Raw genomic sequence first — 25,772 nt, 5'->3', positions numbered from 1 at the left:
TGGCCTGGGCCTAGGGGGCCCTTCTGCCAGACAGCTTATCCCTGACCGCCTGCAGCCCCACAGCCAGCTGCCCCTCGCCCGCTTTCTGCAGATTCCAAGCTTCTCTGCGAACTGGCACCTAATCACGGCCATCTGCGCAGAGCTAGTCTTGGCTACCTCACGGTGCCTCTCCACTTGCAAGTTTTCAAAGTGACGCCCGGTTCTCAGTGCTCACAAAAATGTCAGCTTCTGACACATCGAATCGCAACTGAAAATAGGGAAAGGTTTTGGGTAAACTGAGAGGAGCTGGGTTGGTTTTCCTCTTTGCTGAAGGGGTGGGTGGGGGCTTCTCTTCTAGTCTCCTCTACAGTGCATAGGGCTCACTCTTTCTCCCCTCCGGGCATCTGAACAGAAATTCCCTCCTTTGCCCCTGTTGCTCTCTGAGTCCCCATCGCTCTTAGGACTCTGGCTGCTGTTGGGAGATGTGGTCCACTTTCTCCCCTAGGTAGTCACAGCTGTAGAGAAGGCACAGAGAGCAGGTGACAGCCTGTGCCAGGAATGACATCTGCCCCACTGCACTCTCTTTCAACCCAAGCAGCACTTTTCCCTTTCCTGTCCACAGAGGTGAGGGAGAGGGGTATGGAGAGAGAGAGACACCCCTGGGCATCTGTCAAGAGGTGTTGGGGGGCTGGGATTTGACCCAAATGTTCTGTCATCTACATGCAGGACATGGGTGTCATGCGCTCAGGGCTGCTGTCAAGGGAAGAAGAGGAGAGGCTGGGAGGGAGCTTGCAGTGGGGAGCCCATGGGGCCAAGTTGCTTTGGAAGATTGTGTGGCTGTATCAGGTATTCACAGAGACCCAAGGTACGCAGAGCCGGGAGCGGACTCTGTGATCAGAATGCATCCTGGACAAGGGGTGAAGGCTCACAGAATTAAAGCTAGCAGCCATGGCTAACCTAAACAATAGAACCAGCCCCTGATCTGCCCTGGCCCTCTCGCCTCCACACACTGGGCTAGGGCCTGCAGGGAACTCAGCTCTGGGCCTGGAATTCTCCCTGAAAACCAGCTCAAAGGCTCTAGGAGGCCCTAGAGGCATACCTCAGGGCAGCCATGCTCAAAAGGCACAGTAGCCTTCTCCAGGGAAACGTCTCTCCTGTCTGTGTGTGAGAGGATTAGCCACCCTGACCAGAAGGGTGAAATCCCTGAGAACAGGCATACCAATTCATATGTAGTCTGTAGCTCTATCCCTGGCTGGCACAAAAGGGGACATGCAGGGCCGAGCCAGCAATGGGATGTGTGGTCCCTCAGGGACACAGGGCTGCTGGTGATGCTGGGGTTGACCAGGATCTCTGTACCCCGCCAGCCCAGAAAGGTACCCATGGCTGTTTCTATCCACAGGGGACACAGACCTGGACTGGGCAGACCTCATGTCTGTTACTATCTTCCCACAACCCGCCACATGTCCGGTACTGCCAGAAGGTGTCTGGCACATGAGACGGTGAGCCTGCTACAGCTCTTTTTGCTTCTGCCACACCTACCAAATAGTAGGAGGCTTTCTTCCTACGGTCACTGTCATCACCGATAACACCACCACCACTGCCCTAAAACCTTCCCCGAGTATCACAAGCACCAGGCCCTGTTTCCTCCCCACTAACACCTCCATCAGCCCTCCTCTTGTCACCACTGTCACCATCACCATCACCCATACCCTGCTCCCACTGCTCCTAGTCCCACTGTGTGTTTACTCCACCAGCTCTACTGTTGCTAGCACCTCAGCTGCTGCCTCTGCCGTGTCTACTGTACCGCATCGGCTGTACCTGGTGCTTCCGGGGTTTCTGCTGCATCCACCACCTCTGCCACATCCGCTTTCTCTGCCGCCTCAACTACTGCTGCCTCTGCTGCGGCTGTCCCTACCATTCCTGTTGCTGAGCACTCCCCAAAGGCCATGGGTGAAAGGATCCTCCCCAGGCTGGTGGGAAGTCTTTAAGCCAGGGGTATGTCTTTGACTGGGATCCTAGGACCCGTCTTTTGCTTCCTGCTGGTGAGGTGAGGTGCTTCTGCTTTGCCACACTCCAGTTGGGGTGTGCTATCACAAACAGTAGAGACACTTAACATGGACCCCAAAGCTCCAAAACTGTGAGCTGCTGGCCACAGGTATTTGCTCTGCCATGGACCACTGCCAGCACTCCAGTGGCAGAGGCAGGCAGACCTCTGAATTCAAAGCCAGCCTCATCTTTAGAGTGAGTCCCAGGACAGCCAGGGTTACCCTGTCTCAAAAACAAGAACAAAACAAAACATAACAAAAAAAAATATTATGCATGGATAAGCCCCCACCCACACACACGGACTTTGAATCAGTTAAGTCACATGCTAAGAACTAAATCAGGAGTCAAGGACAGGTCAACTGAGTGTGCTGGTGCGGAGGCAGGAGGCTTGCAAGTTCGAGGCTAGCCTAGGCTAAACTAAAAACTGAGGCAGTGAGAAGACCACGTATCCCCAAAGCCCGGTGGGCATAAATGTGAACGTAGGAGAGAAGGGTCGCCTTGGAGGGTCATGTTCCTGCTGGAGGGAACATTACACAGCTGTGAACAATTGTGATAGTAAAGAGCTCCACTGATAGGAAAAGTGGATGATGAACGCTTAAGGGAAAACAAGTTAGGACACAAGCAGTATTCACATTGCGCTTGGGGCACTGTAAGGCGTGCGGTCACAGGCGGGTGCTAGAACAAAGCGTACAAAGGCGGTGATAATTGTCAGACGATTTGGACAGTCAGACTAAGGGATTTCTAATGTGACTGTCACGTTGCTTCATCAATACAAATGAAAGGCAGGCGTCCCAACAGTCTGCTGATGGCTTTCCCCCCTCGACGATAATATAGCAGTGTCTATTTAAGGGATTTCTCTTTCAAAACCCTACTTAGCAGCACAACAAAAGGGGTCTAAACTTTTAGTTCATTTCGAATGAGCCCCTCGTAATAGGTTTATTCCCATTCACAACGTGTGTAATTTGCGCATTTTAGGTGATTGATTATACAGGAATTCAAGGGGTTTTTCATAATTTCCTGATGGGTTTTTGAAGCAGACAATGCACGTTTCCTATTTCCTAAACAATCTGGATCACAGAAAATATCCAAAATAGCTCTGCCCGAGCCGTCCTTTCTTCCCTCTAATTTCCCATGCGTTTTTTGTTGTCCCTCCGATACTCCTGCGAGGAGGAATTCTGCTTTTGAAGCCTCCCGTCCTTGTAGACAAGAAATTATAGTCATCTTACCCTAATGTGCCACTGGGTAAGAAAAGGACTTATTATCCTCCAAGAAGCCGCACACAAAGGCTTCCTCCCAGCAGGCAGACGCTGGCTCTGTGGCGCAGGTAAACATCAAAGCTGACCCGGAGATTTCTGAGCGCTGGGAAACGGGTGTTTGTGTTGCCACCGACACCTGCAACTGTGCTGATTTCCCTTGCAGTGGGCTCTAACCTCTAGGTTATCATTCAGCTACGTCATTTCATGTCTGGGGAAACCGAGGCCCAGCAAGAGGCCATGGCTTTCTCTAGACCACCTTGGCATTTAGTGTTGGGCAGGGCTACCTTGCCATCCTCACTTTGGTAACCATCTGATTCAAAACCGGGGTCAAGCCGGGTGAACAGTAATCCCAGCCATCAGGCTGCTGAGGCAGGAGGATCCCGAATTTAAGGACAAACTGTCTACTTAGAAGACTATGCTCCCCAACCCCCCCCCAAAAACAAACAAACAAACAAACAAACAAACATAGGGTCAAGTCTTTTAACCTGTGAGCTTGCCCTTCTCAGTTAGTTTATTTCTCATGCACAGAGGCCGGAAGACTACATGCAGGACATGAAAGAATGTGGGCAACACTAATTGTTTCTATCTAATTGTTTTAGGTTGTTCTTTATAAGAAAAATAAATCTTATTTACTTATACATCTAAGTCTTTGCGGGGAGATTGTTTGTTTGTTTGATTGGTTTTGATTTTGGTTTTGGTTGTTGCTGTTTGAGATAGACTTTCTCTGCGCAGTCCTGGCTGTCCTGAAACCCAGAGGCTAGGCTGTCCTCGAACTCAGAGGTCTACCTACCTCTGCCTCCTGAGTGCTGCCATTAAAGGTGTGCACCATCTGGCACATCTAACTCCTATTACAAAAGAACGTGGAATTTAAAACAAGTAAGTGCAAGCCATCACTGTACTGGGGGCTTTGTGTCAGCCTGACACAAGCTACAGTTGTCAGAGTAGAAGGAGCCTTCATTGAAGAAATGCCTCCATGAGATCCAGACGGAAAGCATTTTCTCAATTAGTGATCAGTGAGGGAGGGCCCACCCCAGAGGGTATGGCGCCGTCCCTGGGCTGGTGATCCAGGGTTCTATAAGAAAATAAGCTAAGCAAGCCAGGAGGAGCAAGCCAGTAAGCAGCATCCTTCCACGGCCTCTGCATCAGCTCCCACCTCCAGGTTCCAGCCCTGTTTGAGTTCCTGTCCTGACATTTTTTGGTGAAGAACAGCAATGTGGAAATATATGCTGAATAAACCCTTTCCTCCCTTACTTGCTCTTTGGTCATGGTGTTTCATTGTAGCAACAGAAACCCTGACTAAGACAGATGGTTTGGGCAAGCCACTGAACACCTGAAGAGAGAGACAGAGGAGGACAAACCTTGATGAACAAACAGTAACCCTACATTTAGGATGCTCTCAGCTTTGCCCTGGAAGAGGAAGAAGGAAGCTCCCAGTTCAACCCTTCCAACAGAGGCTAGGATACAGCAGCCAGCTTCCCAGCAATGTGCAGGCATGTCAGGGTTGTGGGGGGAGGTCAGGTGGTGGTGATGCCACTTCTGAGTAATGGGCCAAAGAGAAAAGTGTTCCTGTGTGGGAATTCCACCACTTAACCTACAACACTCATGCATCCATTGTATACAATGCCCACTCCATCCCTGGAGTTCCCATTGTGTCCTAGTTTTAACTTTAAGGGGACAGGGGAGTTTATTTTGCTTACAATCACTTATTTGCAGGCAAGTCAAGGCGGGAATTTGAAGCAGCTAGCCCCACCCACAGTCAACAGCAGAGAAAAGAGGAAATGCTTTCATGCTTACTCATGCTCAGCTCCCTTCCGCATTTGTACATCCGGGATGCAAACCTAGGGGATACTACCACCCATAACGAGCAGAGCTTCAAACGTCCATCAATGTAGTCCCAGCTGTGCACCATGAACACAGCCAAGGGGCCAACTTGATCCAGACAGTCCCTCGCTGGGACTCACTTTCAGGGTGATTCTAGGCTGTGTCCAGCTGCCAGTCAACATTACACATGCTGCTTCAGCGACTTGTGCATCAGCGTCGGATCTGTCAGAACGAGGGCTGGTGTGGGCTCAGGGTTGCTGAGGGTGTCAGTCCATCAGGGTGAGGATGGGATGGCAGAGCCAGTCAGTTTGTGGCAGCAGGATCACGAGGCAGCTGATAATATGGACCAGGAATGAGAGAAAGTGGAGCTGGAACCAGGGCCAGTATGTAACAGTCATACAACCTGCAGACCTACTTCTGCCAGCCAGGCTCCACCTCCTAAACATGTCATGTCACAGAATAGGGCCTTTTGGGTGAGATACAAGTGTTCAATACATGTGGGGGACATTTTCAGATCCAAACCCTGACACCTCTCAGGCTCCATCCTTCACAGGCACCTGAGGGGGGTGACAGGTTTGTCCCGTCCTGTGCAGATGAGGCAATAGCCTTCCTCCAGCTCCAGCCTGGTGCCCATGGCCTGCCAGGCCACTGCTGGTGAGGCTGAGCAGCAGCAGAAGTGCTGGGTTCCGGCTGAGCCCACTCCCTCTCCCTCCATGCCTCGAGTCCATTAAGCATGGCCTCTCCCCTAGCACGGTACCCGAGGGTTAAAGTCCTCAGAGGTAGATGTTTATTTTGAGATAGCCACTGGGTAGGCTATTATCACTGCGCTGAAGCGCTTCCTTAAGACAAAGGTCGCCAGAAGCTTCCACTGCAGCAAAGCCTCCACATAATACCACCCGCCGAACAAACGTGTGGTGAGCGGAGAAAGGAACCTTTTATGGAGAGGAGGAGGAATTTGCTGAAGGGGAGCGAGAGCACCCTAGAAAGCATTTTTTGTTGAAAGCAGCGGACAGGCACGTTCCCCATTCATTGGAAATAGATGCCATCAAGCTCATTTTTCTGGGGGTTTTTGAATGACAATGACACATCTACAGGGCACAGCAGATGGGCCTTGAACATGGGACTCCACAGCCCAAGGTGACGCTTGCTTTGTGGCGCTGCGCCTGTGTTTTTATTTCACTGAGTGCATTTAGTCAGGGGGAGATGGAGGACCTTGTGCCTATACAGGAGTGGAGCTGGAAGGCGGCAGCAGGGCCTCTTAGAGTCTGGACAATGGAGGTTTGGTGAGACGAACGAGGACACAGATGATTTTTGTCCCTTCCCAATAGGACTGAGTCTGTCTGTCTGTCTGTCTGTCTCTCCCCCTCTGTGCATGCATATGAGCATGTACGTGTGCACATGTGTGCAAGCATGTTTGCTTTTGTGTGTGTATATGTGTGTACAGAGTTGATATCAGGTGTCATTCGACTTGTTTTAGAAACAAACAAAACAACAACAAAAACATGGCACCCAGGGCTCAAACTCAGGTTCTCTCATTTGCAAGGCAGGCAGTTTACCGACAGAGCACCTCTCGGGCTCACAGAATCTGGTCTTGACAAAAATGACTGTTTTGAACAGGATCAGGCTAGAGGGGCCATCGTCCAAGTGTTCCATACCCTGTGGAGGTCTGTCTTCTCCAAGCACAATGGCCCTGGTCCCCACTGAGGCCCTCCATTCACATACACGCACATCCAGGCTGAGGAGCTGACTGAAAGCCGATACAACTGTGTGTTCATCAAAGGGCATGGTCCTGTTCCTAAGGACACCCTCTCCTCCTAAGTGCAGACACGGGGCTGAGCTGTGGCCAAGGAAATAAGGGCAGAAGGCTTTGGGGTGAGCAGCTGTGCCCACCGTCCAGGATACCTGACAGAATAGGCCAGTGATCTCAAGGCAGCAGCTTGGCCAGGAGCCTGTGTACAGAGCCGAGCTGCCATCGTAGAACACCGTGCTCCTGGCAAAAAGGCCTCCAACTCCACCAGATCCTCTCCTACATCTGCTTGCAAGGCTCCATCAGTCCTGCCTGTTCTCTGTTGACACTCCCTTATAGGAGGGGCAGGGAGGGCAATGGACCCTCACCTGTCATTCCAGCCTCTCCTCTCAGCCATATGTCTGCCAGAATACGTAAGCTGGGAGGTTAACCCAAAGGCACCTCATCTATGCAGCCAGAGAGGAACCCTCATCCGTGCTGGGTACAGACCTGTTATGGGATCTCCCATGCTCTGCCTATAGCCATGCTCTGGAGTCAAGTCTAGGACACTCACTGGTCTCCCTGTCGTGAGCTATGGGGGCATTGTTAAGTTAGGTTGTAGTTGGGACCTTAGAAGGGGGAGCAGGGTATAAGTAGCTGTGGATGAAAAATGAAGAGCCCGTGGGGGACTCAGAGCTCCTCCTCTGGCCATTCCACTGGATGGCCAGGCTTCTGACCCTGATCTGCCCACATTCTTAATATCTGTGTCCTTCCGGACATCAGCAAGCACCTGGCTTAATGCCCTACCTTGTTCTGAGCTCTGGGACCAGCGTGCAGCCCTCGCCTATCCAGGTAACACCATCTTAGCCCTCCTTTGTCGTGAAATCACACCCTAATCCCTTTCTTGGTCCCACCACCCTTTAGCTATCTATGCTTCCTGGCTCACATCCATGGCCTGGAGCACACCAATTCCCCGTGTCTACAAAAAGCTACCATTTTGTAATTAGGGATAAAATCATTATCTTCCCAGGGTTGATGGCTGAGTCAGCAAACTGCTTCCCTTGCAGGCATGAGGACCAGAGTTTGATGCCCTACATAAAAAAAAAAAAAAAAAAAAAAAAAAAAAAAAAAAGCCACATGCAGCGGCACACACCTGTGCTCATTCCAAGCACTAGAAAGTCAGAGGCAGGAGAATCCCCAGGGCTCTCTGGCCAGACATTCCAGCCTATTTGGTGAACTGAAGACTAATGACCAGACCATGTCTAAAAAAGAGAAGAAGGAAAGGTGGGGGCTGGCGGGGGCACCTAAAATTAAAGACTTTATTCTGTTCTTAGAGAGGACCAGAGTTTGGTTCTAAGCTCCCACGCTGAAGGGCTCAAGGGATCCAGTACCTCTGGCCTCCTTGGGCAGCTGCTCTCACATGCACACAATCACACACATATACATAATCAAAGATAAATATTTTTGTGTGTGTGTTTTTTTTTTTTTTTTTTTGAGACAACTTCTCACTGTGTAGTCTTGGCTGCCTTGGAGCTCACTGTGTAAATCAGACTGGCTTCTGCTTCCCAAATGCTGGGACTAAAGGCTTGCACCACTATGCCTCAACAGATAAATTTGTCTGTTTAAAAGGAGGGGGGAAAAAAGCAGATAATACCTGAGGAATGATATCCAAGATTTACCTGGGCCTCTACACACACACACATACACACACACACACACACACACACACACACACACACACACTGCAAATGGGATGGGCGGGCACTATAAGGGCCTCTACATCACATGGCAGGAAGGTTTGTAAGGCTTTCCTCAGCTGTCTAACTCACCCCCATTCTTGGGAGTACTCTTTTTTATTAAATTGTCTCTACCACGTCTCTGGTATGAGCCTTTAACCTGGGCCAACAAGATCCTAGAATCGGGTGTGTTCTGAACTCAGATCTGTGACCCTGTTCTCCTCAGCCTGCTTTGCCTCACACGCTGGACTTTCTCACTTTGTCCTCTGTGGCTAACTTAAAAGTCATGATTTTTTTTCTCCATTTCCTCTTTACTGGGGGACTCCCAGGATTTTTAGCTCTTCAAACTGTTGTTCTTTCCAACTCTTAAAAAAAAAAAATCATCCTTGAGCTTCCAAGTCCTTTTCAAAATTCTTTTCATTAGTGAGACCAAGAACTAAAAAGGGACACACACACCCTCTACCCCCTCTTCAAATAAGAATGGGAAAGCCGACACACTTGAGGTCATACCAAGTTAATTAGGATGGCACAAAGGCATCCTCACTCAAATCCCACCTGATAGTAACAGCAGTTGGAAATCTCTGTGTATGCATCCATGAGGGTAGTACCTGTGGAGGTCAGTAGAGGGCACCAGTCACTGGAGCTGGAGTTACAGGCAATTGTGAGCTGCCATGTGTTTGCTGGCGGTCAAAACAGGGTCCTGTGAAAGAGGGGCCAGTGCTCTTAACCACTGAGCCATGGCTCCAGCACCCATTTTGGATTTTGTTTTGTTTTGTTTTTTTACATTTATTTATTTGCTGTGGAGGTATTGCTAGTATTTAGAGGTCAGAGGGCACTCTATAGAATTTGATTCTCTCTATGTGAGTCCTGGGTATTGACCTTAGCTCGCCAAGCTTGCTGACAAGTGCCTTAACCTGCTGAGCCCACTGGCTGGCCCAAAATTTTTAGCTGTATAGATTTAATTTGGACCATCTGTAGAGGTCAGTAAGCCAGAAAGCGTCCATGATACGGAAAGACGGACCTCACTGGCTGAGAAGATATTAGAACACATGTGATATGAAAGGTAGGGACAATAATGGTTTAAAGGTTTAAACAGGGTCGGGGAGCATGAGGTAGAGAAGGGACTTGGGAGGGAGTTAAAAACTAAAGACATGGCCAGGCATGGTGGCGCACACCTTTAATCCCAGCACACAGGAGGTAGAGGCAGATGGATCTCTGAGTTTGAGGACAGCCTGATCCGCAGAGAGAGTTCCAGGACAACCAAGGCTACACAGAGAAACCCTGTCTCAAAAAACAAACAAACAACAACCAAACCAAAAAAAAAAAAAAAGAGGAAAAGAAAAACTAAAGATGTACATAAAAGCTTTATGGATATCCAGTACTTTATAAGCTAATTTTAAAATATAATTTAAAATATGAATATATTTAAATAAATAGAAATACAATTTTTAAAGGACTTTGAACAGAGGTATCCTTCACGGATGGACAATGCTGCTCCCGGATGACACAGGTTATTAACAGAAATTTTTAGTGCCAGGCTATTGCCATGGTTCTTAGTTTCTCATTGTAACTAGATGGTCAGACCCTATTGATGACGGCAACACACACTTTGCTTGCAGGACAAAGAAAACAACCCGGCTCTAACCTGGGAACTTCCTTTCTGTTGGCTAGTTTCCATGGTGCAGAATGGTGTTAATTCAGGCTACTGGTGGGGGAAAGACATCCATAGTCTTAACTAGTTCTGGACACTGAAGGCTGCAATTTCATCCTGCCAGGAAAGACGTGCCTACTGGTGCAATGGTGTTATGGCTGCCATGGGGGTAACCAACACAGTATGACTGGGCTTGGGTGGGGTCTGCTCGAGAAGAAGGCATTCATGCTCGGTATAAGAAAAAAAAAAAAAAGCCTCATCCAAGCCCATGACTGGGTAGGTCACAGACCCTGGTGTGGGATGAGAGGACTCCACTGTTTTGCTAAATGATCTAAATATCGTGTTTACGCTGAGAGATGAGTGCTGCTCCCGATCGTGGTCACAGAAGCTGCCTTTTAGAGTGGGCAGTAGTAACACAGAGACTCATAAATGGAGACTAAAGGACTGCTGACTGCTTGTCCCTAAGCAGAACACTTACATTAACCCTTTCCCACTCCAAGGCTCGGGAGCACGGCTGAGAGAGACCTCTGCTACTATGGCCTTGGCCCACTTGTCAGCATGAATGATAGCTAGCAGACCCACTGTGTGAGGGGAGCGCGCATCGAGGCCTGCTAACCGGCATCCGGGTGAGAATAACAATACCTAAAACCCACGATCTGGGCCGGAGGGGTGGCTCTGTCAGTAAGGCACTCGTACAAACACGGGGACTTGAGTTCAGATCTCCGGAGCTTGTGTGAAAGGCCAGGCACGGCACCATCCGTTTGTAACTTCAATGCTGGGGGAACGGACACAGGCAGCTCCCCTGAGCTCATCCGCCTGCAGACCAGCACGAGCAGTGAGAGACCCCAGCTAACAGACAAAATAACGTGAAGAGTGACTGAGGAAGACACTGGTCATCCATCTCTGGCATTTGAATCTCTGCACATGTGTGCACGTGTCCCGAGTGCACAGCCGTGTTCATGTATGCATACAGCCACACTAACAAGTCCTTACACCACACACACACATATGACCATGACTCTGAGACAGCTCGTTTGCATCAATTGCTTACTAATAGCTCTAGCTCCCACTTTCTAGCACAAAGCCCCTGCACTCCTGAGAGAGGCATCCTAGCATCCTTCCCCTCGCCACCTGACAGCCCCGCTTTCCCACACAAGAATCCTGCTCCAAACATCCCCACACTTCAGACCGATCGCTGGCAGGGTACCTCTCTCCCCAAGCATTGCATTAACAGAATGTTTTCCTGGGGAGAGAAAGCAGTGAGGCAAAGGCCTCTGGAGGAAGCCTTTGTTGGGGACAATGCCTTCTGAGAAGGCGCTCACATTCCCGGATCAAGCACTTAGCGCACATCGTGGCTGGGGACAGAGGTCCCCAGAAGCTGCCCACTTCAGTTTTCTCATTGTCGAAAGAAGAAACATCCAAAGTGCTTTGTGCATGCATTGAGAACAGCACTGCTCTCTGCGCGCTTTATCCTCATTACCCAGAGCTCTCTGGATCACAGGAAGACCTTGACTCGCGCTCTGCTGTCTTCCGCTTTGGGCTCCTCCGCCCACGCGGTGTGGGCATTGTTCCCCAGTGTAATTGATGCCAGACGCACAGGAGTTACCAAGGGTACTACTCCAGGTAAACCATCGTGTGTTCTGCTTCCATTCAAGGCTTCCAGCTCTTCCTTAACCTCTGATGAAGCCGATGGATCGTCTTTGCTTAGGAGGTCGGCAAAGGCTCAAAGGAAAGTGTTTTCCATGGGGACCTCCACTTATCTCAGTAAAAGGTGTGGAGCACCCCAAGAAGAGAGTGGTGATGGTTGAGCCATGTGCTTTGATACTCAGAGGCTGAGTGGCAGGTGTGAAGGGTATACAATGTAATTGCCTTTATTTTTTGAATTTTATATGTATTATGTATGTGTGTGTGTGTGTGTGTGTGTGTGTGTGTGTACGCATGTGTGTGTGGGGGGGGATGTGCTCTAAAGCCATAGCCCACATGTTGAAGTCAGAGGACAACTTGTAAAAGGAGGCTCTCCCTTTTGCCATGTGAGTCCCTGGGGAATGCCAGGTTTGTCAGCAGGTACCTTTATCTGCTGAGCCATCTCCCTGGCTGGTGACTGACCTTCCAAGGCCTCTTGTGTTGCACAGTTGCCTAATCCTGGCTGAAGACAAAATAGGGGGGCGAGGGGTCTTGCCCTGAGGTTACTCCTAGCTCTATTTCAGAACATGCCTCTCCTATCTCAATCTCCTTGTCTCTTTCATCACAAGTCTTGGTTCCAGCATTAAATTTCCTGGTGCCTCTTTTCTAGTCAAACTGTACTTTTTTTTTTTTTTGGCCACATCTGCCCTGTTTTTCTGTAGACCTGCCTAAGAGTAATTACTAATAACGACACAACACAGTCAATATTAGACTGTCTTGAAATCTCCATAAAAGAAATTAATCCATTTCTCTTCAATTTAGCCTTGGGTAAGTTTTTAAAGATGAGGCCAGAAAGCAGGCACGGTTTTGCCAAAACATCACAGGAATGGTCTCTAGCCCAATTGCTAATATGTTTCCTTTTGACAGCTCCCGAGTCAGGCCTCCTAGACCACAAGGCTCTCAGCACTCCTCTAGTCCAAGCTCCCACTGGGACAGTCCACTCCGATCTGCTTACAGCATTCAACTGCTTCTCTGATCCAACCTGCTAAAATCTACACCTTCATCAGAAGAACCACATGGTCAGATCTGTCTAGAAATAGGCCACTCCCTGGTACCAACTTCTGTCTTAGTCAGTGCCCTATTGCTGTGACAAAATACCACGACTAAAGCAAATTAGAGAAGCAAGCATTTAATCCGGCTTATGATTTCAAAGGGTGAGAGTCCACGAGAGCTGGGCAAAGCCATGATGGCAGGAGTAGCTGAGCGCTCACATCTCGTTCTACAAGCAGGAGGCAGGGAATGGCAGAGAGAGACAGAGATAGAGAGACAGAGAGACAGAGACAAAGAGATAGAGAGAGACAGAGAGCAGGAGAGTGCTCTGGCAACAGTGCAAATTTTTGAAATCTCACCCTAGGGAGCCTGCAGTCATTTCCTGAGGAACCTCCACGTGGAAGCTGCGGCAGGTCCCCACCATGAACGTCCTTGACACTTCCCCACTGCCACCCCATGGCTGATGTCACACCCTCAGGGGACACCTTTCCTGCTGTCTCTGATGCTAGGCTGCTGCTTTGGACACTTTATACACACAGGCTCATTGACCCTCCCTGTAGCCCCCAAAGGGAGGATCCTGCCAGGTCACTATTTACATGTTAGGAAATATAGACTCCGTGCAGTAATACAATGTGAACAAAGCCACTGTCAATAAGTGGAGTGCATGGAGTCAGTCCAGGCTTTTGCAGCTCCCAGGCTCAGTCCTGGGCAGTTATAATTTGTTCCATCAAAGAGGCAGAAGCTGACTAAGAGCTACGGAACTTTCCTTCCCATGCTGGAGCTGCTGGGCCTTAGCTTCCCGACGGTCACCTTACACAGTGCTGTGCACAGAACGTAGCCCCATCTGTCACCTGTCACAAGGGAGGTCACCTGAAGCTTCAGTCCTCCAATCTCAAGTAAAATTAAAATGCAGAATACGCATGTCCAACCTTGTGACATTGCGAAGCAACACTGTCGTTTATGTGGTCCATGCTTGATAACCATGGAATCGAATCATGTTATTTAAAAATGCAAAAAATAACCTTGCGATGTTTAATCAGTTTGCAATTTTGACTGAACTACACTCACAGCCAGCCTTGGTTAGATGCAGCCAAATGTGTCCCATGGGCTGCAGGTTGGACACACCTAAGACATCCCAGTTTCCATTCCATTCCTTTCCATTCCATCCTGACTCCATTGATGAGGAAGGGCACACCACAGTCATCACAGTACCACTATCTTGGCTCTATTTCCCCCCCAGGGTTGAAGGCTTCCTTGCCTACCTCTAGCCTATCACTGACCTATTAAGGCCCTGAGAACCCAGAAGGAAAATCCTGAAGATTTGGCTGGGATGCTTTGCTCTAAGTAAAGGTTTGTCATGGATGTGACTGAGTTGGAGATGGAGTTCTCTGGAACTGTGAAGGGTAGGAAGCAAGGTAGGAAGTGCCCAGGGCTGGATCTATGCAAGGGTGGGACAGCCTTTTCAGGCATGGATGGGGATGGGGTGGGCCTCAGATGCAAGCTCAGCCTTGTAGGGGTGACCATGAGCCTCTGCAAGACAAATTATACCTCCCGGCTTCCAGCTCACATGGGTGACAAGAGAATTTGCCATGTGAACAGCCAGAAGGGGAAAGAAAGGGAAGAGTTCTGTGTGAAACTGGCTGGGGACTGGATAGGAAGTCTACACGGTGACTTGGAGAAGAGCAGTGGGGGAGTAGCCTGTGTTTAAAGGTGACCCCCCAGTAGGGAGACATATCTGGAAGTCGCTGAACAGGTTGCTCAATGAGATGACCCAAGTACCACTGGGAAGAGACCCTAGGAAGAGGTAGTTCAAAGAGTGTTGGCAAGGACCAGGGAGGAAACGGGTGAGAAGTAGCATGGGAAGTGGCTGTTAGAGCCCGGGGAGGGAAGAGCCAGGCAGGAGGAAGAATGGGCATACTCTGTGGTGGAATGCCCTAGGTCTGATATCTAACAGCAGTGGAGAAATATTAACAGTGCCACAGTGCGCAGTATGCAGAGAGGCAAAGCAAGAACCGAATGGACAGGCTGGTCTCTGGACTTCCCCTGGGGGAAGACATCCTGGTGATTCTGCTCCCTTCTCTGGCGGCTTCCCCAAGACACAGCCCCTGCATCAGTCCTCACCCAACTCCACACTTCACCCTTCTCTTGACATTCTTAGATTGCCCAAGGAACTCAGAACCAGAGAGCCTCCGTACCCTGCCATGTTCTACTGGCTGAAGGCCAGGTGGGCTCCTGGCCCCTCAGTGGAAACTGAACCAAGAAGAGTGTCACACCGAGAACTCGTCCTATAACTCCCAACCTCAGCAAGAACAGGACCCGTCCCACCCCAGGAAAGGAGCAAGAGGTCTCGATGCAGGAAGTGACAGGAAGAGGACAGAGGCCTGGACTCAGGTGCTCAGGTGACCGAGGCAGCACTCGGGAAGAGCACCTGGCCTCCGCCTGGGTCTCACCATGGTGACGTCATATCTGATGACCTTCAGGCCCAAGTACCTTCTCACACCCTGGGGCACACAACAAAGCTTCCCTCGAAGATCAAGGAAAAAGAAACTTGGATTTTTTTTTTTTTTTTTTTTTTTAGAATAAGAAACTAAAGGCAATTAAAAATGAGGGTGGGAGGGGACAATCAAATGTCATTAAACTTCAGAGGAAGCTGACAAAAAGAAATAACAACTCGTGCGTTCCCGTTATGTTTCCGGAGGGACAGTGTACGGCGGTGGAGGAGATCATCAAGACACAGAGAACTGTATGAACTGGGTAGCTGGGACAGGGGATGCCTGTTCTTTGGGGGCAGGGAGAGCCACAGAGGAACACTTTAGACACCCTACTTAATTTTGAAAGAAAAGGAAAATTATTTGTGATTTCTACGTTAGCTCCGGCACAGGCCTGTACCACCAACGAGGTAAGGGAAATTAGTTGCCATGGCAACTTCAGGTTGCATCATTAAGAATTTTTAAAATGTTGAGAGTCGGGAGGCAGGGCTTAGACACTGAAGGAAGAGGGGGAGACATAGAGGGGTAACTGCAGTGGAGGGGAAAGTTGAGAAGCAGAGAAATCAACCAGGCACAAGCCACAGAGAGAGAAACTGAGGAGTGGGGCAGGTGGTTCAACGGGTCAGAAAGCTTGTTATGAAAGCAGAAAGACCTGTGTTCAAGTGCTCAGCTTCCATGTACAAGCCACGTGAGCCCTGAGCTGAACAGAGACAGGGGGATGCCCAGAGCTTGCTGGCCAGACACCTGCTTCAGGTTCAGCAACAGACCACGTTTATCAAAAGATAAACTGTGACAGAGGAAGACGACTGATGTCCTCTGAGCTCCACCTCTGAGCTCACGGTTGCTCATACCCACACACATATGTATGCCATGCACAACACACACACACACACACACACACACACACACACACTCAAACCTGAAGAGGAAGGTGGGCAGGAGGGAATAATTCAGGGGACTGGGACTTCCTCCCCACACATTTTCTTTGTCTCCTGAGAGGCTTGGGAGCAGGAAACTTGCCCCCACTTGGGCTCCTCTTTACCTTATGTCCTGATTTGAGCACTTCTCCCCTCTTTTTTTCTATAAAACAAAAAAGCCTTAGAAAGATGAAGAGGGTTACAGACTGAAAACTTCATTTGTTCTATTTGTTTGTTTGTTTGTTTAAGTATTGAGCAGATCTCTCAACTTCAAGGTCTGTTTGCAGAGTTCTTAAATGGCTTGGTCCCGAGTTCACCCATCAGGCAAGAAATTAAAAAGTCTAACTTGTCAACTAACATTAACTTCTTAAACTTCTCCTGTGGGTCTTTATGCACAGGGACAATCATGGGGTGCTGTTAGAGATGGTGGCGCGTGCATTCCAAGAAAGTCTAGTCAAAGAACCGTGATGAAGGAGCTAGCGCTCGCCCAGCACTATATGTGCATGTGTGTGAATGCGCGCATGCATATATGCATGTGTGTGCGTGTGTATATGTGTGTGCATACATATATGGGTGTGAGTGTGTGTATGTGCCTTGTGTGCATATGTGCGTGCACATGCCTTCATATAGGAGGAGAGAGGAACTCAGGTAGCAAGCAAGGTCACTGTGCTTAACTGGGAAAGATATGGAAAACTTCCCCTTTCACCTTTGAAACATGCTGACAGGTATCTGTCTGGCCCAGCAGCCCCTACTCTTCCTCATATGAGTTCCCGCACGAGACCTCACTTGCGCTTGTGGCTGATCTTGACCTGAAAAATAACTCCCCCATACATGGGGTCTCCATTCTCCCCATGGAAAGTCAGTGAACGCATCCATAGGTCATAATAAGGGGCTTGGGGACCAAGCTATTGCCGTGGGCAGCATTTCTCGGGTCCCAGGAGCCCCATGCTGGACATGGGCTACAGGAACCCACTTTCTGTTCAGCTTCCTCTTGGACAAGAAGCCAGCACCATCACTATTGACCCCAAGCAGACCGTGTGTCAGCTCTCCAGGCCATTTCTTCTCAGGAGGTGGGGCCAGTGCTGCAGGCTGCTGACCTCAGGAAGCTGGTGAGAGGACCAAACCAGGCAGGCACAGCTAGAGCCTCCCCACTTCATGCTTGGTGTGAGACAGGCTGCCTCTGTTGAAGGAATCAGAGAACATCCTGAGGGAGCTAACACATAAGAGGCCCCTGATGCAGATAACCCTGAGAGGCACCTGAAGCCAGGGCCCTGTGTATGTGAGGAAAGGAGGAGGAAGAGGTGTCGGCAGGGGGAGGGGTGTCGGCACGGGGGAGGGACTTGGTAAAGGCTGTGCACCCTGCAGGCACCAAGTGTTTGGCCAGAAACACAGAGGAGACACAGGATAATCACAGCTAGGAGGTGGGGAAGGTTCCCTTGGGGTCCCCAGGGCCTTGAATGCCAGGATTAGGAGCTAAGAGTTTGTCTTCCAGACTCTCACAGGTTCCCAGGCGAGGGAGGGAATGAGGAAGCCATGCACAGGGACCATTAAGAAGGCAGCAGCAGATGTAGTATAGCCTAGAGATTGATATTTCCCTGAGAGATTCAAACCTAAGATTTATCCTCCCAAGCCCAGCCAAATGGAGTCGTCTGTGAGAAAGATTCCATCAGCCATAAAACGTATGGAATTATTATGCTTATTTATTATAACAATCCTGCTAACCCAAGTAAGATTTAGACCTCTCTTTCAGATTCATTTCCATGTTTCAATCACTTTCACAGCACCCCCACTCCCCAGGTTGTGTTTTGACATCCCTGGGCTGTAATCACAGTCCACGTATGGTTGAGCAGGCTATGATTACACACTGAGGTCTGCATTCTCCTTTTCGGAGGACTCAGCTCTGGTGTGACACAGGACACCACAGCTTTCTGATGTCACACAACAAAGGACTGGACTACATCTAAGAAAGAGCATGTGTTACCGATGGAACCAGTGGGCACCTTCCACACAGCCCTGGCCTCGGGGAGGCCTGACCATCCCCAGAGGGGACCAGTCATGGCATCCCATGGTGCCGGCCTTCATGATGAGGATGGACTGTCTGGGGTGAGAAAGAAAGTCCTAAGACCTGAGGAGGGGACAAGGGGGGACATTAAGGATGAGTCCCCTGAAGTCAAAAGCCAACATCTCTTTTAAATTGTAAAATGGTGTGGCCACCGCTGTGCCTTAAAAATTGAAACTAAAAGGTCTGAAATCTGATGTTATGTTTCCTTGCGGCCAACACGGTTCAGTTTCTGATGACAGCTGTGCCTGGTCATGGGGCATCCTCCAAGGCTCCCCAGAAGGCGATGCTGTTTGGGGAGGTTGTGGGACCATCAGGCGGGAGGCATGGCTGGTGGGGTGGCCTTCTGAAGGTTAGGCTCTTTGTTCCTGTGTGCCACTGATATCGTACACCACAGGCCAACCTGCCGCAGCCACACAAGGACAATAATATGGCCTGTGCAGACTAGGCCATGGGGCCTTACGATGAAATCAAAGTATCAGACCCACAGCCCCAGAGTTCCACCTCAGCACCTTAGGTGACCCTGAGCAACTGAGTCTTTCTGAGCCTCAGTTTCCGGATCTGTAAAAGTAACAATGTATCTAACCTGGGCAACAAAGAAGAGGGGCTTGAAGCACCCCTGCCTCACCCCCACCCCTCATTGCAAGAAGAACAGGATGGGCTCTTAGATCAAGTCTACTATCCATGGCTGTAACAAAGTGCTTGAGGCTGGGTACTTGGTCATTAAAAAAAGTTCTATGTAACTTCACTTTAAAGCCTGAAAATTCAACACTGAGCGGCCTCATCAATCCCCTCACTGCACCATGTTACATGGAGGATGGTGGCACCATGATGAGAAAACACGGCAGAAGAGTGGAGATCACATGGTAAGGCATAATGCCAAAGGGGACCTGATAGGGAATGGCCCTGCTCTGATGATGCCCACCTCTCAAGGAGTAACCAGGGTCTCATGGGAATTAATCTCTTTCAAGAGCCCCTCAGTGATGTCCTACTAGGTTTTGTGTGTGTGTGTGTGTGTGTGTGTGTGTGTGTGCTCGAGCATGTACATGCACACACATGCACGCGCATGCACATGGGAAGGCCAAAGGAATGGGTGTCCTGTGTCTTCCTTTATTGTTTTCCCGCCTTATTTTTTGAGACAGGGTCTCTCTGAACCGGGAGCTTGGCGATTCAGCTAGCCTGGGTGGTCAGCACGCCCCAGGTTTCCTCCTGCTTCTGCCTCCTCAGCACTGGGCTCACAGGATGCCACTGTCTACCGCGCGCTCTTTCATATTGGAGCTGGGGATGGCACTCGGGTCCTCATGCTCGCACAGCAGGCACCTCACTGTATCCCACTTCCTAATGGCACAGCAGAGCTGCCACAAATCCCATGTAAAGTACAGAAGCCAAACTTCAGTGGCTCAAAGCAGGAGCTGAGCAGCCCTGGAGAAACTCCCTGGCGACCTCGCTGACCAAGTCTGTCTGTGGAGACACACCCCTCGAAGGGCGTGCCCTGCCAGACTGCCTCCTCCAGGCAGGCAGGGCACGCATTTCCCCCCTTTATTCCTCACCCAAAGTGTTCTTCCCGGAAAGCTATGCGAGCCTGTAGGTGGCATCTCCGATATTAATAGCACCAAGTGTCAGAAGCTATGACAGTGGTAAAAGTGGGCATGGACTCGGGGGCCCCGTCTTTTCTGGGAGGCAATGCTCCCCCATGCAAAGAGAAAATAAACACAGCCCTGGGAGAGCGCAAACGCCAATAACTGTGAGGTTTTGATTAAATAATAGATATGTGTTCAGAAGCGCTTCTGTATAGTATGTGATTAAGAAAGATAAGTAGACATTCCTGCAGGCCTAATGATAATAATTACCGCTGCACATCAAGAGCAGAATATGACACCAGAAAGGCCATCATTAACCTTTCCCAGGGTTATTTTTTGGGGTGTATTTTTGACACCATGGACACGGGCATTCAGAAACTAAATAAAACCAGAACTGAAGCAATTACCCTCAGAGAAGTGCCCTGATTATGCCCGGAATCAAGACAGGGGGTGAGAAGGGGAAAGAGAGAGCAAGATAGACAGAGGGTGGTGGGTTCAGAAAGTCTTTCATATAAAACAGATGCATGCTTAATATGGAACATCTGGCCGATCTTATAAAGATTTCTATTAACATTTCTGCAATTGTCAGTAACTCGGAAAACAGACAGAACTTCCTTGTTTAAATTTTTGCTATAAATAACCACCTTAGACCCAGCTTTTTTTTTTTTTAACCCTGCCTGTGTGCAATTTTTGGTCCCTGACATCTAATACCTAACCACGCAGCACTTCCAGACCTGCCTGGGGATGCCAAGACCACTCAAATTCCTCTACCATATGCCAAGTGTATCAGTCAGTCTCTGCTACATAAGAAAAAACCCCTCTCTCACACACACAGTGGCTTCCACAACTATTTACTCTAAGATTCCATGGACATGGTTAAAGGTGAGCCTTGCTGCCTGTCCCTTTCACTCTGGCCTGAGTCATGCATACAGTGATTGGCTGGGACTCAGCTGATCTAGGAGGATGCCCCAGCATGTCTCTCCTCTTTGCTTCAGGTTCTCTCTTATATCCTCATGGCAACCCAGGGTTTAAACAGAGCAAAGGGGAGAACACAGGGCCACATTGGGCCCACGATTCGAACTAGCACACAGTCACTTCCATAGATTCTATTGGTCAAAGCAATTATCAAACCAAGTTCATAGGAGTGAGAACCAGATCTGACTCCTGGAGGCAAACAGCAATGTCAGATAGCAAGGATAGAAACTGAAGAACAATTGTGGCCATTTTCACAAGCAAGATCTCACTCCAGGCCTCCCCATCAGGATGGTGCTGCCATCACAGCTATAAACGGACCATCAGAGGTCAAGAGGTTCATTCAGGGACACACAGCTGCTTAGAGAAGGGGACTCCTCAATGCTGAGCCATCTCGCCAGCTCTGTTTGTTTTTCCTTTAAAGATTTATCTTATTGTTAAGTGTGTGTGTGTGTGTGTGTGTGTGTGTGTGTGTTAGTGTGCATGTGTGAGTATAAGGCCCACAGAGTCCAGAAGATGGCATTGGATCATGTCTTAGTAAGGACTGCTGTGAAGAGACACCATGACCACAGCAACTCTTATAAAAGAAACATTGAATTGGGGCTGGCAGTTCAGAGGTTTAAGTCCATTGTCATTGTGATGGGAAGCTTGGTGGCAGGGAGGCAGACATGGAGAGGTAGCTGAGTGCTACATCTGGATTTGAAGGCAGCAGGAAGAGGAGAGCAGTGGCTTCTGGAACCTCAGGGCCCATCCCCAGTGATTACACTTCTTCCAACCAGGCCACGCCTCCTAATAGTGCCACTCCTTACGGGCCTAGGGGGGCCATTTTCATTCAAACCACCACAATGACCTGGGGTGAACTTGCAGGTCATCAGGAGCCAAGTTTATGAGGTGATGGGAACTGGACTCCTGGACCCAGGGCTTCAGGCTTGCTAGCAAGCACTTTGATGACTCAGATCTGTCCCCAGCCCTGCATGTGTATTTGTGATTTGATCCGCACGACAACCTTGTGACAAACAGCACGACAGATTCTTGTCATTTTACAAACAAGGAAACTAAGGCAAAGGGATATGTCCACTGACTGGCCCAGTCTTGCTAATGTGAGTACTACAAGGACCGATGCCAAGAAAGATGACAGGAGAGGAAAGCATGAACCTGCAGACATAGTAGGCCCATACCTGGGCAGGGAGAGAGGAAAGGAAGCAGGCACACAGAGGATGGGGTTGGAAAGGCCACCCCTCCACTGACACAGGTGATAGATACTGAACTCTAAGGCTAAGTGATGCAACTGAGACGCTGACCTCAGTGGGCCTCAGTGGGCTCAGGGCTCAGGACTCAGGTCCCATAGGGCATCCGACTCCCAGAAAATGAATAGTAAAAGGGGTTTCCGGAGTAGGAGGGAGTGGACAGAACAGGCTGTGGGGCTGAGCAAATCCCTAAGCTGGGCAGACTGAGAGAAGGGAGGGTGGAGACTCTGACCTGAAATAGAGTCACTAGGACCTGCTGTGTGTACCTGCCTTTCGCGTCTGCAGCTGCTGGACTCTGCATTCACAGCAGGTAGAGAGACGCTAGTCCCACAAGTGTTTGGGAATGCTGGGCCCAGTGCCTCCTTGTTTAAGGAGGAGCCAGGAGACAAACCAGAGAAGGCTGTGGGGCCCCAGGGAGTCTGCCTCCCCGGGGTGACCTTTCCTGGTAGCTGCAAAGAGCCTCCCACTGCTGTCTCCCGTCATGCCTGTCACAGGATGCCCTGGCGTTAGAGATGCTATTAACGGGTCCCAGTGTCGCAGGGACAGGAAGCCAATGTGGCAGAGCCTGAGTCACTGTGGAGCCAGAGACAATTAGACAGTGGGAGCTGACGTCACCTTCTGTGCGGCGCTTCCCACCTGCAGTCTATACAGAGGACACTGAGGCCCCAGGGGGAATGGGACCCCCTAGACAGGGATTCTCATATGTCTTTTTCTTCCTTCCTTTCTTTCCCTTTCCTTTCTTTCTTTCTTTCTTTCTTTCTTTCTTTCTTCCTTTCTTAGAGACAAGGCCTCACGTAACCCAGGCTGACCTAGAACCCCTGATGTCCCTGCCTCTACCTCTAGAATTGGGACTACAGGGGGGTGCCATTATGAAGTGCTGAGGCTCAAACCCAGAGATTCCTGTATGCCAGGTGAGCCGTCTGCCAACCAAACGACAGCCGCAGCCACTGCACTGGGACTCACAGCTATGCAGGCTTGACGTCTGCGAGCAGATAAGCCTCTAAGGCTAGAGAAAACACAGTGAGGGACTGGTCTGTGACCTCAGGGCGTGCAGCAGGGCTCCTGGTCCTGACCTCTATCTGTCAGGAACATCCCCAGTACCATAACCCCAAATGTCTGCATGCCTTGCCTCAGTGCCCCAGCAACTGGCCATTGGGTTCACACTGAGGTGACCCTGACACCACACCAGCAGCCATAGCCTGTGTCCTATCACGACAGCCACACCAGAGACGCTGGGCCAGTGGCTGCCAAGACCCTGGACACTTGAGAGGATGCTGAGCAGCACTGAACGGTCCTGGCTGCAGCTAGACAACGGGAATCTGTATTTGACTGGCTTAAAATCCAAAGAGCCTGTGTTTTACCTTTAGGTTGAGGCTTTTCCTTAAGTATCATATTTGAAGAAAGAAAGAAAGAAAGAAAGAAAGAAAGGAAGGAAGGAAGGAAGGAAGGAAGGAAGGAAGGAAGGAAGGAAGGAAGGAAGAAAGAAAGAAAGAAAGAAAGAAAGAAAGAAAGAAAGAAAGAAAGAAAGAAAGACAGTTTCCTCTGCAGGGGTCTGCCAGGCTCAGCTGATCTGGCCAGCCTGGGCTCCTTGGATTGACAATGATTCATGTTTGCATGTCACAGATCACCTTTCAGGCACCTACCTTCTGGGAGGTTCCCAGCCTCAGTCCTTGGTTCAGAGTCATTTTCTCAAAGGCATGGCAAGGATCCAACAGCAGCAAGAGCTCAGGGTTCCTGGCCGCCTGTCACCGGGCTGGGTGTGACTTTAGGGGGAACTGCACAGGCCCTGCTGCTCTGGTCCCCAGATGCCAGTGGGCCATAGAAGAGGGTATGTGCTGCTCCATGGAGGCTGGGATGGCCCTCTGCAGTGGCACCTGTGAAATGGGTGAGGGACTTCAGAACCCGCGCGATGCAGTCACAAACACTACAGGGACTTCCTGTCAGTAGATGTCTTCATCACACCACACAGCTATTCCAGTCACCTCCGTGGGTACAAGAGATACACACCATGGGGCTGGGGCAGGGGGGTGCGGGGAGGAGCAGGGCCAAACACCACCCCTTTTGTCATCAGAAATGCCCCTCATCCAAGGGTATGAAGCACAGCGACACTAGACTGGACTATGCAGGCGTTATGCCGGGGAACCCTTCCCTACACGTCATTACCAAGGCCTCATTGATGCTGAGTTAAAAGGTGCTTGAAAGTTCCACACTGCCACCTGCTCGTGTGTGTGTGTGTGTGTGTGTGTGTGTGTGTGTGTGTGCATGCTTGAATGTGTATGCTTGCATGAGAGGATATGCACTTAGAGACTGGTCAGCCTCAGCTGTTCTCAAGAGCCATCCACCTTGTGTTTTGGGACAGGGTCTCCCACAGGCCTGAAGCTTGCCCTATGGATCTGCTTGTCTCTGCCTCCCAGTGCTGGGATTACAAGTGTGTGCCACCATGCTGGGAACTTGAGGATGGGATTCAGGTTCTCATATTTGCATGGCAGGCACTTTTGGTGACCGAGCCAAACTCCCAGGTCATCATCTGCTTTTGAAATGCCCATGCAGCTTGAAAAGGGGTGGGGGGAAACACTCACATCCCCTCCAATAAATACCCCAGAAAAGGTACAGGGTCTGTCTGAAGTCCAAAGTCCTCCTCTCAGACTCCCAACTGTGGAATTTTGAGCGAGCTATTTTCAAGTGCGCCCTGTGCAGCTGTGCCGGTAGCTCACTCTACAAGGCAGTAACTCTAGGTGGGCTAATGGCAGCCTTTTAGCAGCCTGCTCTTCTCTCTAAGGACCCTGTCCTGAAGAATTAAAGATCCCTCCTTTCCCCCATCTGCTATTTATTTTTCTGTCCTTCCCTTGAAGGAAAAAAAGAAGGCTTTGTTTTACCTGTGAATGTCCAGGGGAGAAGATGGAGAGAGATGGAGAGTAAGGCTGAGCCTAGAGGGATTTGCAGGGTAGCTAACAGAGGGACCAGCTGAAGATGGATGCAGCCATTCATCGGGCTCCCAGATGCTACAGGAAGCAGGGATTGGGACTGGAGGTGGTTACCCATAACGAATTTGCTGTGGTCTCCAGGGCTGCCAGAAGTGTTTAGCCCAGGAAAGCTCCCTGTGCTAGGCACAATTTAGAGAATCATGAGGCACATTGTAGGAGCCTATCAGGCTATATGAAGTAACTCTGAAGTGGGAATTGCTGGATCCTGGAGGTTGAGCCCAGCCAAGGTTCAGAAGGCTGTTTCCACGAGGGACGGGCCTGTTCCAGTTACACAGAGACTCCAGCCTCACTACAGGCAGAAGATGCTGGGAAGGCCAAGTTGGGCAGGCCTGTCTCCTTGAATTGCTAGATAACTGGGGGCTGAGGTCACAGAGATTTGGGTCAAGCTTTAAGAAAAAGAAAAAAAAAAATAGTTCCCCTCTGGGACAACTTCTCTGACCTGGACCTATTTTTAGAAATTCCTTTTAAGGCCAGTGAGGGAAGCCATGAATTCGGCAGCACGCATTCCCCTGGGAGCTTTCCACAGCACAATTAAAATGGAGTCAATTAAAATGGAGTCACGGAGACCAGCAGCTGGGGACACTCAGCAGGGTCAGCTGATGCCCTCCTATGCTGTGCGGTCTGTGATGGCTGGCC

This window comes from Meriones unguiculatus, chromosome 7 (assembly GCF_030254825.1).
Source record: "Meriones unguiculatus strain TT.TT164.6M chromosome 7, Bangor_MerUng_6.1, whole genome shotgun sequence".
Classification (NCBI taxonomy): Eukaryota; Metazoa; Chordata; class Mammalia; order Rodentia; family Muridae; genus Meriones; species Meriones unguiculatus.
Note: the sequence above shows the minus strand (reverse complement) of the source record.